The 8,901-nt window shown below is 38.9% G+C and overlaps 1 non-coding gene across 1 annotated transcript; it reads left to right on the forward strand.

Annotated features, from left to right (window-relative positions):
* The first annotated feature begins 316 nt into the window (after positions 1 to 316).
* Positions 317 to 391, forward strand: Trnal-caa. The gene has a single exon. It is a non-coding gene; the product is annotated as a tRNA-Leu (tRNA).
* The last annotated feature ends 8,510 nt before the right edge of the window (positions 392 to 8,901 follow it).

The raw sequence follows: 8,901 nt of genomic DNA on the forward strand, positions 1-8,901 counted from the left end.
CGAATTACATGATCTGTGCGTAGACATCTAATGTCACAGAATGAAATTTTCAATCTGCAGCGGAGTGTCCGCTGATATGAAACTTCCTGGCAGATTAAAACTGTGTGCCGGACCGAGACTCGAACTCGGGACCTTTGCCTTTCGCGGGCAAGTGCTCTACGAACTGAGCTACCCAAGCATGACTCACGCCCCGTCCTCACGGCTTTCTTTCGGGAGTGCTAGTTCTGCAAGGTTCGCAGGAGAGCTTCTGTAAAGTTTGGAAGGTAGGGGACGAGGTACTGGCAGAAGTAAAGCTGTGAGGACGGGGCGTGAGTCGTGCTTGGGTAGCTCAGTTGGTAGAGCACTTGCCCGCAAAAGGCAAAGGTCCCGAGTTCGAGTCTCGGTCCGGCACACAGTTTTAATCTGCTAGGAAGTTTCAAGTTTCATCTAATGTCACATACCTCCACGAGCCTACCAACAATCTGTTCAATCTCTGATGCGCTGAATCAGTTGTGTATTTCGCTCCAAATACGAAGAAACAAGCTGTTAACTAGGTCGTCATAATGTTTTGGCGCATCAGTCTACATGGTCTGCAGATGAATTATTTCACTGCTAAAATATATATTCGATGAGCACATGTCGCGAGATTTTTAAGGTACCATCAAAATTCTACTTGTGTTGCATGTGACCAACGCTTCACTTTTAGTAAATGCTGCTTAATAAGGATTTATATTAGCAATTAAAAGGCTCCCAAATGAAAAATTCGTTCTACATAAATCTGTTTCCACTGAATGGATTCAGGCAGCCCCAAACAATGACTCAGTGTGCGCCAAGTAATAGCAGATTGAAAGATCAACGTTACAGCAATTGTTTGCAACTAAACTTCCATTTTTAGTAGTTTCATAGTAGTCGACATATTCTTTATCCACACAAGAGATAGTATCAGAATGTCATTTCAGCTTATGATTCCGTTAAAAGTGTATGAAGTCTGTCGAAGAATATCGCTCTCATAGTCTACAGTTCACATCTCACAATAGCACCATATTCTCAATTCTATACCAAAACAGGAATTCCTCTTTTTAATCTCTCCAACATTTCTCTCAGCTTTTCACCTCCAGTATTTTCTTATTATGGAATCAAAATCCTCAGCAGACAATAATTTCCTCTTCTCAGCTGATTTCTAAATTTCTTTTTTATTATATTCTTACTGACGCCTGCGAGCACTCCATGACTCATGACATAAATTGCTAAACTTTCGTTATCCACTTCCAGCTAAGCTTTTGTTAATGAGGTAATTATTTATGAGTCAACAAGTCCCATTTCCAGTGGATATAATCCAACTTAGATCTATTCTTCCTTTATGGCACACAGTCAGTCCGAGGGTTGATTAGGATCAGTGTAATTGGCAGGAACATCAATAACAACATATTTAGAATCTTATTGACTTTCTGACTTCATCTGCATTTCTTTGTAGGAGCTACTACCGACAACTTTCATGTTTTGCACCATACACCTTTTTTATGGCCTTCTTCTAGTCATTTTCTATTGACATTCTTCCCTGGTATTCCGTTTATAAACCCATCATATCTCAGTAAATGACCAATATAGTGGCATCTCGCATAGCGAGCATAATTCGTTCCAGAATCTTACTCGTAGTGCAAAATACTCGTTACGTGAAGCAGTTTATCCCATGTAAATTAATATAAAATATGGTAATGCGTTCCATACAGAAAAGTACCAAAAGTTCTATCTTATTAATGCCATTTATTCAAAGAAAATTATACATACAGTATTAAGTGCTTTATTATTCACTGATTATTTTTTACTAGGAAGCTATCTACAGTCGTTTGTTTCTGACGACGCCTTGACACTTGGCGAAAATGCGACAAAGCACTATCGCCAAATAAATTTTTAGTGAACGTAGCCACTGCTTTATTGTGGTGATGATTTTCAATGTACGATACAAACGATTCCCATGCTTTCAGAATTTCTCTCATTGCATCAGAAAATTGCTGCTTTGTTGTTCCCGCCTCCTCCACCTCCTCTGATGAACTCCTCTCCAGAATTTCCTGCTGAGAAACACACAGCAGCTCCATAAGCTTTTCAGTGGTCATTTTTGGCTGTGATCTTGCACAAGCTCATCGATGTCATTATTGTCCACTTCTATAACCCCGTCCTCTTGGCCAAAGACACAATCTCGTTGACTAGAGGCTCCACAGGTACTGACTCAAACGCCTCAGAGTCACATTCGACAACGTACTGCGCCCAAAGCTTCTTCCAAGCAGAAGTGAGAGTTCTAGTGGTAACCTCTTCCCACGCTTTTTCGATCATCTTCGGCAAGCAGCGATATTGAAGTGATATTTCCAAAACTCTCTGAGATTGGTAGCTTCAGTCAACTCAAAGCAATGCTCGAAGAGCGCTTTAATTTGGAGCTTCTTAGAAATAATCTGCTGGTCCACATGCTGGAGTAATGGAGTGGTGTTGAGAGGGAGAAATTGGATCCTGATGAATTGAAATTCATCAATAAGGTGGTCTTGAAGACCTGGAGGATGGACAGGAGCGTTGTCCATAACAAGCGAGACATGGAGTGCCAGATTAACCTCAAGCAAATACTTTTTTCACCGAAGAACCAAACACTTCATTGATACAATCACAAAAAGGTCACGTTTCACCCAAACCTTGTTATTGGTCCTCCACATCACATTTAACCTGCTCACTTCTTGAAGACTCGTGGAGTTTTTGAATGGTAAACAAGCTGTCGTTTAATTTCCGAAAAGCCGCCTGCATTGGCACAGAATAGCAGTGTGAGACGGCCTTTCATTGGATTGTGACCGGGCGATGCATTTTCCTCTGTTGTTATAAACGTACACTTCGGCATCTTTTTCCAGATTAGACCGGTCTCGTCACAATTAAAAACCTGTTGCGCCAGATAACCTTCAGAATCTACGAGAATCTTGAAGTAGCTGATGAAGATCTCTCTTGCCTTTGTGTCGGAGCAGCCTGCTTCGTAACGCCTCAGAACGCTGTGGACGTTGGTTATTCTCTTAAACTTCCTGCACCACCCACAGCTTCTACGAAAAACTTCATACACTTTTAAGGGAATCATAAGTTGAAATGACATTCTGATACTATCTCTTTTGTGGATAAAGAACATTTTAAAGGCCCATTTGCATGCTGAGCTTTTACTAGCAGAAAACGTAATCGTAAGTAATGAAATAAAGAAATAATTTGAGCCATAGATATAGTCCACGGATGCATAGATACTGTATACAACTGCTGGAAACATTTGAATATTTTTTGATAGTCATATTATTGGTGAAGGAAGAAGTCACCTTTTGGTTTCTAGGTCTTGCCCAGACAACATATTATGGCACACCGCCATTAATACTACATTTTTTTCATTAATACTACATGTTTTCATTAATATATTCAGAAGTTGCAACCAAACGGCACTCGTAATTGCATAATGTAAGTGTCCTCCTTTAAATTGTGCTTTTATTTAAGAATATACTGTTATTACGATGTATGTTTTATTTTGTATCTTTAGTCATCGTAAGATTGTTGGGTGACTTGACATGGCAAAAGGTTCCGTACTTCTAAGCAAAAAGTCGTCCAGCTCGATCCACCATCGTCTTCAAGTGCTGTTTTTTCACGAAGTCCGACTTACCACAGAGAGAAGAAACATGGTTCAAAATACATGAACGGACCTTTAACAAAAAAAAGCAATGTTGTTACATGTTTCTTGGATACCACAAACTGGATACGAGATCGGAACACATTGAAGCAAGAAGAATTGTATGTCGACACTTGAAATTACACTCTAATCGCGGATACAATGTAAGGCACCGCATCTTTACATGAGCAATCTTGCCCAAGCGCTTTGTATTATCGTAGCTTGCTTGGTAGATCTACCACAATTTCCCGTTTCCGTAGCAGTGACTTTAAGCTACATGCGGTTTCCAAAATTATTTTCACAATTCATACAATGCAACAATATAGTTTTATCAGTTCACAATATGGCCGACTATAGTTCTGTGCGACGTAATATGGCGCGCAACCATTCAAAATTCCACAATTACTTACGACAATTATTTTCTTGTTCAGACATTGTCGCACGCGAGATTAATTTTTACATTCATTCTGATTACACAGTTTAAATTACGTGTGACATGGTACTGACCAGAAAAAAATTAGCGAAGATGGAGAACCAGAGACGGCAAACACAGACCCAATCCAACTCTGACACGCCATTAAATAATGAAAATGACGTTACGGTTTACTCGAATACTAACGAGCGACATATCATTGACTATTCCGGTGCCGTAAATTTAGAAAATAGACAGACTACCACGAATATGCCTAAATCTAGCTCCGAACCCATTTTGGTATCTAACGTCATGTTTTTTTATTTAGCATCCGTGTCATCGTACAAACGATATTGGACTTGTCATACATAAAAATTAACAATATAGAATATACAAAATGAAATGGTCTACAATTGGATTTGTCATACACAGAAATTAAGATATATAATGTACAAATCGAAATTGTCTACAATAAATGACAGCAAACTTACAGTTTCTTTCCACATAAATGGTTTATAGTTATTTGTTTCTCAGTAACAATATATAACTAGTACTATAGATGGTAAAGTATAATAAAAGCTGAAACAAACGAAGATAGAAAATTTTGGAGGTTAGTTTGTAAAGTCATTTTCTTGGTCTTCAAGATATTCATTTATTGAGTAGCAACATTTATCAATAAAAAATTTTCTAAGTTCCAGTTTAAAATTTGTATTGTCCTTTAAATCTTTAATGTACTGAGGCAGTGCATTATAGAGCTTAATGCCCAAGTGGCTTACATGCTTCTGAGTTCATGTTCTTCTTACTTGTTCTATGTGGAGATCATTCTTGTTCCTTGTGTTATAGCTGTGACAGTCTGCATTTGTGTGGAGATTGCTTAGATTAGCTTTAGTTAATAGTACACATTTAAGTATATAGACTGATGGCAGAGTAAGTATTCCTGACCTTTTGAAAAGAGGTCTGCAGTGAACTTGTGTTGGACTGTGGGTAATTGTTCGAACAGCCCGTTTTTGTAAAATAAAAATGTCTTTCAAATTAGATTTTGAGCTGGCCCAGAACACTATTCCAAATGAGGCAACAGAATGAAAGTATCCAAAGTATGCCATTCTGATGCCTTCTAGAGGGCAAACATTTGCAATAACTCTCAGTGCAAAGCAGGCTGAGTTAAGTCTATGTGTAAGACATTTTACATGCTGTTTCCAATCCGTAGCTTCACATATATGCATTCCTAACACTTTTCCAAAGTGCACTCTCTCTATTAGTCTGTCATCCAGTTCTAGATTAATGTCTTTATCCTGAATCCTTTTACCAAAATTGTATGTAATTTGTTTTCTTTGCATTGAGTGTAAGTTTATTTGCACTGAACCAAGTCTCAATACTTTTTAGGATTTTGTCAGTAGTTGACTGTAACGAGTTATTAAAGTCGCTCACTATCAGACTTGTGTCATCTGCATACAGTACAATTTTGGCTGTATCATATCGTAACTGTAAATCAGTGACATATATGGGAAAGAGTAGTGGCCCTAGGATGCTGCCCTCGGGTACTCCTAAAGGAACTTCTTTTGCTTCTGAAACTAACATTTTTTGATTTGAATTTACAGTGGTGAGCTCTACAATCTGAGATCTGTTTTTGAGAGATGACGCAAACCACATTTTAATTCTTCCTCTAATACCTATTGCTTCCAGCTTATCAAGGAGGATTTCGTGGTAAATCGTATCAAAAGCTTTAGATAGATCTAAATTGATTCCTACTACACTTTTGTTTTCCTCCAAATTTTTAATTATTTCCTGGGTGTATTCTATGACTGCAGTTTCTGTGCTTCGTTTTGCACGAAAACCATGTTGATTACTATTCCAAAGTTTATTATTGTCTAGGTAACTAGTGACTCTCAATTTCATCAGTTTCTCTAACATTTTAGAGGAAGCAGGAAGAAGTGATATGGGATGGTAGTTTTCTATTTTATGTCTGTCTCCATTTTTAAATAGTGGCCTCACTTTTGAGATCTTCAGTCGCTGAGGAAACACACCTTCACTAAAGGATAAATTTGCAATTTGTGCTAAAGGTTTTTGCAATCTGCACTGCAGTCCTTATTATGACTGAAACTGGTACTTCATCAACACCTGCTGCCATTTCTGGTTTTAAGCTTCTAATCACTCTAATTACTTCCTGTTCATTTGTTGAAGGAATATTCATGCTGCAGGCAACCCTTGTAGCATGTATTATTTTTTGTTTTGTGAAGTTTAAGTTTAGTGAATGTGGTACATTTAAAAAATAGTTATTAATATAGTTTGCCATTTCCTTCTTTTCTAATTTCAATTCTCACTGGTTTTGAGTATTATTTCTTCCTCTTCTCTCAAGGTAGTAGTTTCATTCCTCACACTGTCCCATATAGTTTGAGGTTTGTTGTCTGAGTTACTGATTAAATTGTCATTATATAGCAACTTTGCCTTTGCTATTGCGTTTCGGTATATTTTTCTGTATGTTTTTACAAATTCTACAAACTGTGGATCTGAGAAAGTTTTAATTTCTTGGTTCAGTCTTTTCATGGTTACACTGAAAATCCTAATGCCTGTAGTTATCCAAGGTTTGTGAGCTTTTTGTTCTGAAGACTTAAACCTCACTAACTTCTTAGGGAAACACATTTCAAATTGTGACATGAATATAGAAGAAAAGTTATTATATGCATTATTTGCACTTGATTCTGATCTCACATCTATCCAGCTTTCATTGCTTAGACAGTTAACAAAATGTGTGCAGTTTTCTTTAGTAAAAATTCTTGCAAGTATGTTCGATGAAAGAACAAAAACACATGATGACTGACAACAAAAATCAGATGGAATCCATTCAGAATCAAATGACACAACATAAACAGGACCTCGACGCACGTATCGACCAAAAGATGACGTCTATACGCGCCGCTTTGAAAACACCCCATGACGAGATAAGAACACGACATGGCGAAATTAAATCAGATTTAGCTGCACTTTGTGTCGAGGAGATAAACAATAGACTGACTAACCAAGTGACCGATCTCGACCCGAAATTTTCAGAGCTTTCATTACAACTAGAAAACGCAAATAAACATTAACAGATATTCAAGCACAAGTAAACAATCTGAGTAAAACACGCGAGTCTGTAGTTACTCAGATTAAATCTTATCCGGCAGTGCCCCCTTTGCCGATGTTGAGAACAAGGTTTCACAATTTACAAACAGCTTTCTAATAAAGTAAGACAACCATTTATCATGCATCAATAGAGGATTTCACAGTTGGATAGAGCAAAAGGACAAATATTTTGACGAGTGGTTACAAGAAAAATTGCCTGCTGTTGTCCACGACACTGTCGCGGAATTTATAAATAACAACAAACACATAATCAGTCAAGCAGCCCAATATGCCGCTGCGCAATCAAAACAGTTTGACAATTGCGTATAACCAGTGTGCAATGATTGCAGCAACCAAAACACACAGCTTGACAATGTATTCAAATACATTTATGACGCATACACAAGGCATACTACATACTCACAACAACGGTACGCACCTCGACGTGACACACTACCTTGCAGACGTGATAATTAACAACATTTTCCTTGCCATTTCAAAAGTGGTTCAAATGGCTCTAAGCACTATGGGACTTAACTTCTGAGGTCAACAGTCACCTAGAACTTAGAACTACTTAAACCTAACTAACCTAAGGACATCACACACATCCATGCCCGAGGCAGGATTCGAACCTGCGGCCGTAGCGGTCGCGCGGTTCCAGACTGTAGCGCCTAGAACCGTTCGGCCGCCTTGCCATTTGCCTGTTGAACCTCACAGTAATCATTCTGAAACTAAACATAACTATAATGCCAAGGAAGAGGAGAGTCTCATAAAACACAGACAATATAAGCCATTTATACCTGAAAAAAGAACCGTACATCCTGTTATGTTTCTTAAAGCCTTCAGAAATTCATTTCCTCGTACAGGGAGTGACCTAAGAGGATATCTTATGTTGTCGGTTATATCCAAGGCGACGCAGCCGTATAGGCGTATACTGAAGTCGACAGATGCGTCACGCACGAACAATTTGAGACACCCGTTTTATCTAAAGTTTGGTTACAATCTGTACACGAACTTCGTTGGCAGGTTGTGGATCCTGAACCATTCAAGCTTAAGCACGACGATTTGCGCCGGTATTTTGAGAAATATTTAAATACGGGACATTTCCTGTACGAGACAATTGCAACGCTCGACGTCCTCCGCTCATTGAAGGCAAGACTGCCATTTAATATCAAAGAAAAACTTCTGCACATCCCAGACAACGACGCAGGGTATTTTCTCACAGTGCTCGATTTTGCTGATATGCTTTACGAGGACCAGCGTTCCGTACAGCAAAACAATTGCTACAATGTTTTCACCAGCGCCATGCAAAATACGCTGGGTAGCCAACTCAATTCCGGTGAGCCGGCTGCTGTCGGACACGCAAGCCAACAGAATCAACCGCTTCACATGGCAAATGTACGAGGGCAGTTCAATAAGTAATGCAACACATTTTTTTTTCTCGGCCAATTTCGGTTGAAAAAACCGGAAACTTCTTGTGGAATATTTTCAAACATTCCCGCTTCGTCTCGTATAGTTTCATTGACTTCCGACAGGTGGCAGCGCTGTACGGAGCTGTTAAAATGGCGTCTGTAACGGATGTGTGTTGCAAACAACGGGCAGTGATCGAGTTTCTTTGGCGGAAAACCAGGGCATCTCAGATATTCATAGGCGCTTGCAGAATGTCTACGGTGATCTGGCAGTGGACAAAAGCATGGTGAGTCGTTGGGCAAAGCGTGTGTCATCATCACCGCAA

This window comes from Schistocerca americana, chromosome 8 (genome assembly GCF_021461395.2).
Source record: "Schistocerca americana isolate TAMUIC-IGC-003095 chromosome 8, iqSchAmer2.1, whole genome shotgun sequence".
Classification (NCBI taxonomy): Eukaryota; Metazoa; Arthropoda; class Insecta; order Orthoptera; family Acrididae; genus Schistocerca; species Schistocerca americana.